At 57.0% G+C, this 11,701-nt stretch overlaps 1 long non-coding RNA gene across 1 annotated transcript; it reads right to left on the reverse strand.

Annotated features, from left to right (window-relative positions):
* Positions 1–498: 498 nt before the first annotated feature.
* Positions 499–8,907, reverse strand: LOC117801610. The gene is made up of 5 exons (XR_004624358.1): positions 5,602–8,907; positions 5,264–5,474; positions 4,807–4,935; positions 4,636–4,689; positions 499–4,369 (listed from the first exon to the last, which is right to left on the reverse strand). It is a non-coding gene; the product is annotated as an uncharacterized LOC117801610 (long non-coding RNA).
* Positions 8,908–11,701: the final 2,794 nt, after the last annotated feature.

Here is an 11,701-nt window from a genome sequence, read left to right on the forward strand (position 1 = left end):
CACTGGGCTCTCCCATGAGGCTCACCTCCTGGCATGCACACGTACACACACACGCACATGCAGACACATGCAAACGCAGACATACACACATGCACGTGCAAACACGTGTGCACATGCACACATGGAGACACACGCACACACAGAAAAACACACACACATGCAGGCACATGCACACACGGACACATGCACGTGCACACATGCAGACACGTGTGCATATGCACACACATGCGGGCACACAAGGCACCCACGTGCATGTGCACACACACATGCACACACAGAGACACATGCACACACAGACATAAGCACACACATGTAGGCGCACACACACAGACACATGCGGACACGCGCACACACAGGCACATGCAGACACAGGCATGAGCACACACATGTAGACACACACGCAGACACAGGCACACGCAGACGTACACACACAGACACATGCGGACACACGCACACGGAGGCACAAGCACACATGCAGACACAGGCACACGCAGACGCACACACACAGACACATGCAGACACACGCACACGCAGGCACATGCAGATACAGACGCAAGCACACACATGCAGAAACACACATGCAGACGCACACACACACGTGGGTCAGCCTCCTGGCAGAGCGCCCGTCCACACAGGGCTCTCTCATCGGCAACAGCAACTTGTTCCCAGGACCTGCGGAAAGACAGACGCATGAAACGGCAGCTCCAGGCAAACCAGTCGCTGGTGAACCAGTCAGAGTGGCAGAGAGAATATGGAGCAAGGACAGTGGTTCAACAAGGACATCAAGGAAATGTCTTGTTGCAACATTAGAGAGAGTGAAGAAGATCATGTATTAATTAAATAGGAGACCAAACAGGACAAACCTTTTGAACGGGAGACATAACATTTAAGAACAAAATCAACATGGCGGGTGAAGGTCGGAGAAGGTCAAGTAAGGCCCTAATAGTTGTGCTCTCCCATTTTCTTATCGATCAATATTGCATTCTTTCCAGGCGAAAACGCAACAGCAGAGTTATCGCTGACCTTTCTCTCACCCTTCCAGCGTGTGCATGGTCACAACAAAATAACAAACGACTTCATGGGCCACGGAGTTCTTCAGACCCAGACCCCCAGGTGAGCTAAAATCCTCCTCAAAATCTATTTCGTTTGGAAACACAAAGAATGGGCGTCTGGACTAATTAGCCGCCAGAGAACACCCAAGCCTTTAAAAATAAGTCACCGTCTGAAAACGGCTTGTTACCATGCCAGTGGTGCACACAGGACCGCCTGCTGGCCCCCCGCCTGCTGACAGGCACCCTCGGAAGCCGGCGGCTCCCCCAGATGTGGGAACCCCACGTGGGACCGGGCCTCCGCCAGCAGGCAGGACTCCACGTCTCGTTCACCACAAACGACCAGATCACGCCTTTCCCATCCGAGAAATTATTTAGGTCACTGCCCCAAACCCTTCCTACAAACCGGAGAGGAAAGGCCTGAGTGAGAGGAAAGCCCGAGGGGGGACCCGAAACCCTCAGCAGCCGCAGGACATCCCAGCTGCGCTTTCTTGGCATCAGGGGTTTGCATGTGCGCCCGGGGCCCGCGCGCTCCATTCCACCGGCTCCGCTGGGAACACCGCTGCACGCCAATGCCCCCCCGTGGATAAGAGGCCAGCGGTTTACATCCAGACAGGTTTAGTTTGAAACACGTGGAGCAGGACGTCCACGGCCTCTTATGAACCGAGGCCGGGCTCCTGATGGGCTGCCGGGATCCTGTGTCAGGCCTTGCCTCCCTGAAGAATGCGCACCTGTCCCGTTTCACCTGTTTCCAGCGCGTCACCGCTCGGGGAAGCCGCCGCAGTGCCTTTGTCTGGGGGAAGGCGGTGGGACCGCGGGAGGCCTTCCTCATCCCCCTCCCATTTATCTTGCAATCTGTCCTGCGAATCATCTCGGCTGCTCTCCCCAGATCTCACGGTGCAGTCCGACCCTGGCACCTGCAGAGCCGCCTCCACCCCAGCCTGGGGCCCGGGCACCAGTGCGTGTGTGGGGTGCCTGGCTAGATTTAGTTCCCTCTTCTGATAACATTATAGCATCCGAGGAAACAGCTCGCTGGCCCTCATTTTTAATGATATAATGAAATCTTATTTTTAATTACCTGAACAAAAAGGTTTCAAGTCCGTCAGATTGCCTCTCAGGCCGGCAGAGGTATTAACGGGCTCCAGAACCAATTACCTACATTTCCTTTTTACTTATTGCAAATGTGACCTTTTGTGAGCGTGTGATTGCGCATCTCCCGCTGCGAGTGGGTATCCGTCCGGCTCAGAGGCCCGTTGCCCCCTCAGTCAGGACGCCGTTTGTTCCCACCCCTCTGATGGCTGGAGGACAAGTCGGTGTCTGGGACCCCGCACCGTCAGGACAGGAACCCGCAGCCAGATGGCCCTCCGATGACAGTCCCAAACACTGGTGACATAGATGACAGCAAGCACCTGCCAGTCGCAGGGGAAGGAAAGCCGCCCTCTGTGTGTGGAGTGGGAACCATGGCGACCAGTGTGGAGGTGTGGACAGGGCGGGGGCTGTGGGCCAGGCTGAGAGCCGAGGCCGGCCCCACTAGCCGCCTCCGAGTCTCCTGTTCCCTGGCTCAGGTTCCCAGATGCCTGCTCTGGCTCAGGGCCCTTCTAGCTGCCCCACACCTTCTTCCTACCTGTTTGGGGAAGGCGGGCAGGGAGGGCTCCTTGCAGAGCAGGAGCAGAACCCAGAAACCAGGAGGGGCTGCAGGGTTCAGTGGGTGAGCCCCCATTCCACAAGCTCTGGGTATGGAGCACCACCCCTACCGGGGCCAGGGCAGGACCAGCCGGTCCTGGGCGCCAGCCCCGGGTGGGGAACAGAGGGCCCACAGGTGAGCCGGGGCAGAGGTCAGGGCCGGAGTGCCCACGGCCAGGCTGCATGCCTGAGGCAGCCTGCCTGTGACCCTCAGAGGGCCGCCTCCCTTCCCACATGTGCGGCACAAAGGAGACGGGTGTCACCAGCAGGGCGCAGGCCGAGCTGAGAGGGGGCATGGGGTCTCCTGACGCTCCAGAGACAGACCCCCAGTGCATCTGAAACATAAACACACAAGGGTCTCTGACAACTGTCCAGCCCCCAGCCCTTCCTCCCACATTTAGGGGAACGGAGAGACGACTCTGTTCTGTGCAGGACAGCGCGGGGCCATAAGGCCATGGCCATGGGGCCTGGGGGAGACGCTTTTCTGCAATTTTCAGCTGCACTGGAAGTGAGTTTTTTGTGTGGGTGTCACGTGAAGTCACTGGACAGCACAGCTAATGCCTCAGCTGCATCTTTTCCTGCTCGAAAACTTTCCCTATTAGAGTGTCCGCACGGAGTGCAAACTCCTGATGCCAGCAAACGTCTGGAATCACCCCCTCGCGGCCCGGCAGCCTCCAGGGCACACGATGGCCATTCTAGCCACAAAACAAGGTCCGTTTATTAGCCAAGCCGCCATAACTCACTCTGAGTATGCAGATGCGTATGCAAAGGCAAGAGGCAGACCCAGTGGTGAGGATAAAACTCAATTAGCAGAAGCATCAGCAATATCCCTGCGGGTAATAAAGTGCCTCCCGCCGCTGCCCGGGGGAGAGGCCCAGAGTGATTGAGACCAGCGGCCCCCGCCCACCGCAGCCACCACTCGTGCCCTGGGAGGAAGGAGCCTCTCACCAGGTGGACGCCGGATGTCCAGGACTGCGTGCCAGAAAGTTCACTGCTCCCAAGTAAAAGCTGAGGGCAGAAGAAGGGCAAGTGGCCCGAGAGGTGGGGCGGGGGTGGGCATCAGCGGCAATCTGCTGTCACGGGGGCACGCGGCTCCGGAGCAGGCGGAGGCGGCGGGAAAGGCCATGCTTCATGTTGAGCGAATGCCCTGGTCCCGCTGCTGCTCCATGGTGTCCACACGGCCCCTCCGTCGGCCCCTGAACACCAGCCACAGTGAAAAGGGCACGGGGGCGGGAAAGAAGCAGGCTGACAGCATGGGACAGGGGACGGTGCTCTGAGCCCCACAGGCGTGGGCCTCAGCCCCGGGGACCCGGCTCCCCGTCAGCTCACCGGCCGGTTGGTCCCTCAGGCCCAGAGTGGGGCCCTCCCGCTGGAGACGCAGCACGGTCCCAACTCCTCTGCCTGGCACCTCTTCCTCCAGGCTCCGGCTTCTCCCAGAGTCCATGGCGGTGGGCGGGGCTGGGCTGTGCACACCCATCCCCACAGAGGACCCCATGATCTGGGTGATCAGAGGCCCTGGTGTGCACGTCTCCCTCTGGAAAATCAGGGTGGGCTGGCTTCTTCTTTGGGCCATGTCTGGGATGCCACCTTAGAATAGTGTTTAGATCATGGCCTCCCACTGCCGATCGGCGGCTAACCTGCTGATTACAGGAGAATTTTAATCAGGAAAGGAGCAGACATTGATGCAGGCAGACTAGCCTGGGAGCAGGAGACACGGGGCACGGGGCCACGTGCCTGGTCACCCTCAGAGCCCACCCTACGCTGGCCAACACCGGCCAGGGCTCCTGAGACCCAGGGACACAGCCTGGGCCACACACTAGTAAATCAGCCGCTCCCTGCACCAGGCCACTGAGTGAGGCTGTTTGTCACACGGGGCTCTGGTGGGAAGCGAGAGCTGACACACCTGTTCGAAGGATTCTTCCCTTTGCTGCAGAGAACGCCAGCCCAGCTCGAGCACCTGCAGAGAAGGGCACTTCTCTGTGTGAGGAGGGACCCCGCCAGCAGCACCCAGAAGCCCAGGGCAGCGACGCAAACGTCCCCGCCTGCTCGGGAGAACACGCTTCGCGGGCCTCACCTCTCACTTCAGCGGCTCTTCCTGTTAAGTTGTGCGTCACGCTCGTCCCAGGACGCAGCCACCGCCACGGTAAGTAGAGTGCTCCGACACAGGCGTGGTGACTCGGACCCATGGGGTCACTGCCAAATGCTTTTGGGGAAATAAATCATAACCTTTATTTTAATAACATTTTTGCTAAATAAATTAATGCATCGCTAATTGTTGACTAGCCAAGCACAGCGTTGGGGGTGTTTGTGCAAACTCAGGAGCGCATCAGAGAATCTTGGGGCTCGGCAGCCCTGCCCGCTGCTGAACACACGGCGGGGAAGAGGGGTCCCTTTTCCTCAGCGTGCTCTTGTGTCCACTGTCAAGCAAGGTGTTTCATACTGAATGTGCTGAAGTCCCACTGTCACTCTGAGCCCAGCGGCCAGAACTGGCCTTTCCGTGAGGAGCGCTCTCGCCTCCCTAGGGAGCACACCTGTCTTTGGCGCGGTGGCCAGGTGCCGATCCCGGCATGCACAGGTGCTCCCTCATCCAGAGATCAACAAGGCAGAAACTCAGGGAGAGGAAGGCAGTCCGCATAGCCACGCCCCAACACCTTGTTCCCAGGACCCATCGTGGAGGACACCAACACGCTTTCCTTTCGGGCTTACATCCATGGCTGTTCGCAGTATGGAAGTTAGTGCAGGCTGCATAAAAATATGGGTCAATTCATTTAAAAATAAAAATAAATCCATCACATGTTAACATAAGAGGCATACTTTCCATTAAAATTATTTTTCAAGAAAAATAGTGGAAAGAGTGGCATTGTTTTACCGTTTTCGCATCTCTTGCGTGCCTGGCTCGGTAGCAGACAGCTGAGCGCTCGCGCGTGCGTCCGCACCCCGTCGCTGCAGATTCGCCGCTTTGGCTGACAGACGAGGAAAATCAGGCCCTGCACAGAGACGCAGCTGGAGGAGAAAGGTGTATCCTAATAGTATTCTCAGATCATGTGGGTTATTCTTCTCTGATATTATACCAAAATTCACCGAGGTACAGATTCCTAAAGCTTAGTCATAAAATGAAATCTGAAACCTTATCAGTAGATTTTATGTGTTGTGTTAAAATCCACTGGTCTAGCTTGAACTGGAAGCGCACCTTCGACCATAATTTTGTAACAACCTGCACTGGTCGTTAGCAAATCCTCAGTTCATTCAGCTAAACAGGTCTTCCATATGTAAGGACGTTTTATTTCACAACATGAGGAAATTGCATTCGTCATGCGCTCATCGACCACATCAGCCAAGCCTGCGAGCGCAGGGAACCCGCCCAGCTCACGGTGGCTGACAGCAGCTTTCCAAACTCCCGCTCTTTGTTGGAAAGCTCAGCGTTTGGACAACAAGCACCGTCTGCCATTTTCCTCGAACTGGTCACCTGACTTCCTCTGGTATCCGGACCACGTCCTGTCCGTCGGTCTGTCAGCCATTTGTTCCCGGGAAGCCGTGCTGCATGGACGGAGCGGGAAGCGCAGCTCTGGCCCCAGCACGCGCTCAGGACGACACCCCCGGCGCGGGGCCGCCTGCGTGCTCCCATTCCAGCAGGCCCAGCGGTCGGGTGGTTTCGCGTCATCTGGATGCTGTTGGGTGGGGCTGTTGTCACAGTGCCTCCGGGCCGCAGAGAGGGGCCACGTCCCCCCGTCGAGCTTTGTGTCCTGCGTGATAGCAAGCAGTTGACCGCGATGACTTCTCTGCCAGTGCAGATGTTAGCACCGTGAGAAAGCAAGTAACACCCCAGCTGGGAGACAGTGGCCCCCAGGGTCCTGGGAGCCTGGAACCCGTGCGTGTGACCTCATTTGGAATAGGGTCTCTGCAGATGCGGTCGGTCAGGTTAAGATGAGCCCTGGATCCAGCGACGCATCTCACAGGGACAGAGAGTTTCAGACGTGCAGACACACGGCGAGAACACGTGGGAGGAGAGGCAGAGATCCGGATGAGGCTGCCACGAGCCGGGGAACACCAACGACTGTCGGGGCCAGCAGCCGAAGCCGAGAGAGGCCCGGGGCACAGTGTCCCTCGGGGGACCCAGAAGGACCCGCTGGGGGGTCCACTGTGGACCCCCCCACCTCTGACTTCTGGCCTCAGGGCCTGGGACGGAATAAACTGCTATTCCGTAGCACCCAGGCTGCGGCCGTGTTATGGCAGCCACGGGAAACTCACGCAACATCTGAGAATTACTATGAAAATGCTCGAAGCATGGGGGCCACCCTCGGAGCACCTGCCACGGACTGTTCTCCCATCTGTCCCATGGAAAGAGCTCCGATGCCCTGGGAGGACTCATTTGCTTCCTGTCTATGGGATCGTCCCTACAGAGGAGGTGGTCTCATCTTCGTCAACCCAGACGGGCGAACGTGGGGCCCAATGTGTTTCTGTCACGTGAACAACAGCTCATGTGGCTCCAGGGAGAATCCTTCAGAAGGGCCATGCTGACCGTCTCTGATGTGGACCAACATCTGATTCTCTTGCTGCGGGGCAGGGGAGGGGAGGGCCATTTGAGGGGCTTTACAGTCTCCCACATGTCCCTCTCTGAAGGGCAAACTTCCCTCCTCCACTGAACCGACATGGGACGGGGTTCAGTGCCACGACACAGGCACTCCTCAGCTCACGGGGGCGGTCGTCGTCGTCCCACCCACGGAGACAGAGGGTGGGACGGTGGGCACCAGGGGCTGCGAGGGGCTGGGAGCTACTGTTTAATGGGGACAGAGTTCCCATTCAGGAAGTTGGAAAGTTCTGGAGATGGATGGTAGGGTGTTTACACAGCAACGTGCAGGTACTGATGCCCCTGCACCATACACTTAAAAAAGGTTAAAATAGTTAATTTTATGCTTATATTTTATACCATAATTTTAAAAATAATGTAATATACCAAAAACCACCGAATTGTATACTTTAAATGGGTGAGTTATATATGAAGTGGAATATGAATTATAACTCAACAAAGCCATTAAAAACAAACACAACCCAGAGGACAAGCTCAGGGAAAGGAGAGAGCTTTGTTCTTGCTTTGGAAGGAGGGGCCCACATTCTCACTGACACGGAGCCATGCTGGCTGGCCCCCACGCCCTCCTGCTTGCCCGCCCCGGCCCGCCCCTGGTGGGCTCACGCTCACACTCACGCTCACACTCACTCATACGTTCGTGTTCACACTCACACACATGCACGTTCACTCATGCCCACGCCCATGTTGATGTTCATTCTCACGCTCACACTCACACTCACACCACACCCACCCCCTCTGCATGGGGCCTGTGCCCACCCCTCCCCTGTGTCCGGCTCACACAGGCTCCCCCTGCCCCAGCCCCACACCTGGCTGTTGGGCACCCCGGCCACAGGGTGTGGGGAGGTGCAGAGGGGCAGAACCAAGCGAACCAAGTGAAGGGCATTAAGGATTCATAGCAAGTTTGGCTTATTTCTGTTCACTTAGGATTTTAATGGCAATTTAAACTAATGTAAAGTCGCCTCTCAAACACTACAGCAGGTTGACGTTCAAGATTTTGAATCACTCTCTAAGCCACACTAAGAAAGTGCAAACGTGTCAGGCGGTGGCTTCCTGGGGCAGCCACCTCGTGAGTGTGCAGCCCCTCTCGAGGGCCATCGGGGCTTTAAGAGGCGAGAAGCTCTCCACGTGCTCACGTCCATCAACCATGCCCTTCTCTGAGACACAGGGACGCCTCGATTGCCGGGGAAAGTCAACTCCAAATAATAGCAGACACCCAGGCACTGCTGGGGCAGAGTTGCAAGGAGCTCTTGAGTCTTCTGGCACCTTCCGTGGTGCCTCACTGACTTCTGCCCACTCAGGGCCAGGGCCCCTGGCTCTGGGACCTTTTACTGGGGCTGCCCTTCAGCCACTGGCCCAGCATTCAGCAAGCTCGGCCAGAAGACGTGGCTCCCAGAGAGACTTCCAGGTTTCAGGAGGTGGCTTATTCTTGGGGCTCAGTGTCAGTGAGGAAGGTGATGCGAAGGATGAAATCATGGCTAGGAGACTGTTGCGGGGGCTGTGCAATTGTGCTGTGTGCACACATGTGCATGTGACTGTGTACTGCATGTGCACACACGTGCATAGTGCACGTGGCTGTGCAGTGTGCCTGTGCATGCATGTGAGTGCGTGTGGCTGTGTGTGCACGTGGCTGTGTGGTGTGCATGCACATGCATATGTGTGTGCATGTGGCTGTGTGTGTGCGCGTGTGGCTGTGTGCAAATGTGCATGTGCACATGTGTGTGGACATGGCTGTGTGGTGTGCATGCACGTGTGTGTACATGTGGCTGTGTCATGTGCATGCACATGTGTGTGTGTGTGGCTGTGTGCATGTGTGGCTCTGTGGTACGACAGACAAAGAGAAGGACAGAGACAGAATGACAGAGGGAGAGAAATTTAAATCATCCCTCAAGCTGGTGAGTACTCCTCTAAGTAAAATATTTACCATATTTACACCCTGGTTATTCATGTGTGAGCCCTGCACACTTGGGCAAGCCAGGCCTCGCTGAGCTCACGGGGCTGCGCAGCGTGGGGCGGGTGGGCGGTGGGGCGTGGCTGCCACCATTCACCTGCAGGAAGGGCCGTGGCTGAGACTGGCAGGGGAATGGGAGCTTCACTCAATAGCTCAGGGACGTGGGGCCTGACAGGTGTTTGAAATCTGACTCTAACTCAGGACACAGCGAAGACTCCTCAAGACACAGTTTCCTCCTCCATGAAACTAAGATATTTAGCTAGATGATCTCTGTGCTCATGCACGGGAACCGGAGAAGAACACAGGTAATTAAAACGAAGGAAGACATCATTTGGGTTTTTAAAAGGTCAACGCCTATGATGGACAGCCTCCTCAGATCTTCCGCTTAAACACCCACGGCTATGATGTACGTTTTGTGAAAGTGAGACTCACACGTGAGCTTGGACAGCAGCAGGCACCCGGCGGGACGTGAGGCTCCTCCCCCACACCAGAGTCATGAGGCTCAAATGAGAGCACACCCCCCTCCCCACAGAAAGAACTCCCCTTGAGTTCCACAGAGCTCTGCCCCTCCAAGCGACGTCACAGTCTGTGCTGCAGGGATGCCAGGGCCAGGGCCGGGACGAGAGAGCGCGTCCCGCCAGGTTTAACGCCGGGAGGGCGCCAGCGGGGTGGCCCCTACCCTCAGGATCAGGACTCGAGCCTCGGACATAGGTGCGCACAGAAAGTAATGGAAATACACACGACTGTCTTTACAAAGCTTTCCAGCCAAATGGTAAGATGTCATGATTGAAGCTTTATTTAACAAAGAACACAGATGGATCAGGAAAACTGAGATCTAAACCAAGATGCTGGGCTGAAAGATCCCCACTTAAGTCAAAACACAGCACCGCACAGCAAGACAGCAATTTGCCCCCAGAGACTTTTCAGAACTGCTCTCAGCATCCATGTGGTCCAGTGAGGAAAAATGGGCCAACCGCAGGATGCCATGCTTTCGGTCTATCTTCTGGCCTTCAAAAATCACTCCCTGACCTGGCGACTACAGCTGTGTCATCACTCTCTGGTGGGCCTCAACCGGGCAGACAGCAGAAGCTGGGGAGCACCGTCGGTAGGGCTGACCCAGACCCTAAAGCCCATGGGAATATTTCCCACAGCTCCAAAGGAAACTCTGTCCCCTCCCCCCTCACCCCAAACAGAATACCTTCCTCCAGGCAACACAATCTGTCCAGTGCAGGTGTGGGGAGCAGGGATGCTGGAGAGAATTCTAGCACTGTGGACGAGTGAAGCCGAGCCTGAGCCGTGGCAGGGATGTGGACGCAGGACGACCCCCACGCCCCGTCGACCTGCACCGCCCCCGCCTCTGCCTCCTCTTGCCCGCAGCAGGGAGACCGCGGTGGGCCTCCTGACCCCACGGGGTGACATTTCCAGCAAACACCAGTGTGTCTGCACGCACACATACTCATAAACCAGAGGCATACAGCAGATGGTGAAAAGTCAGCCTCTGATCCCAAAAGGAGGCCTTACGATTCCCCCAGCAGATCACAAAAGACGACAAAGACAGGGGCCCAGCGGTGGCCAGGCTGCAGGAACACCTCACTTCTACACACAGGACGCCTGGGAGCACATGTGGTTGTGCCCGTTCCTTCTCGTCAGCGTCCGCGTGCTTCCTCCCCGCGTTCCCGATGCCGCGCTCCGCGGGGAAGTCCGGCCTTCCAGCCCCAGCAGGACGCAGGCACCGGCAGCAGCAAACCGCTGGACCGGTGCAGAGATCGCCCCAAGTGCCTGGTCGCAGGCAGGGGGCAGCCCTGACGCAGGACCTCGCCAGGGAAGAGGACGCACAGCCAAGTCGCGTGACGTCTCTGCTGACTGGGGAGGGGCATCTTCACGCAGAGCGGACGAAGAGCTGCTGTCCAGAAACTCTACACCCAGGATACGTCTTGCGCACATGACAGCAGAACTGGACACGGGTTCAGAACCAAGCGACCCGATGCAAACACAGGAGGCCAGGAGAAATGACCACGTCAGAAAGAGCAAAAGCAGACACTCCTGGCTGTTCAAATTGCCCGTGACAGGTTTGTGACGGGTGCAAGCAGAAGAGGTCAGCGAGAGAAAAGGTGAGAACGGCCGAATCCCGCGGAGCTGCTGTGCGTCCTTGCGGTGTTGCAGGCGCGGCAACGCCCAGCTTCATACCCTACGGCGGAGGGGAGCACCGTGTAACTGCCAGGGTGGCCATGACAAAGACAGCAAACGGTAGACTCGGAACAGGGGACAGAGAAGAAGAAATCATTCCTAAAACAGGACCTGATCAGGACCAGGCCGGCAGCAAAAGGGCAGTCGCGGTACGGAGACCGGGTACTCCAGCCAGGAGCGGGTGCAAGATGGGGAGGCCCAGCGAGGTTGGAAGGCGTTGTGAGCCATCAGAACAAGCACCCCGAT

Source organism: Ailuropoda melanoleuca, chromosome 3 (genome assembly GCF_002007445.2).
Source record: "Ailuropoda melanoleuca isolate Jingjing chromosome 3, ASM200744v2, whole genome shotgun sequence".
Classification (NCBI taxonomy): domain Eukaryota; kingdom Metazoa; phylum Chordata; class Mammalia; order Carnivora; family Ursidae; genus Ailuropoda; species Ailuropoda melanoleuca.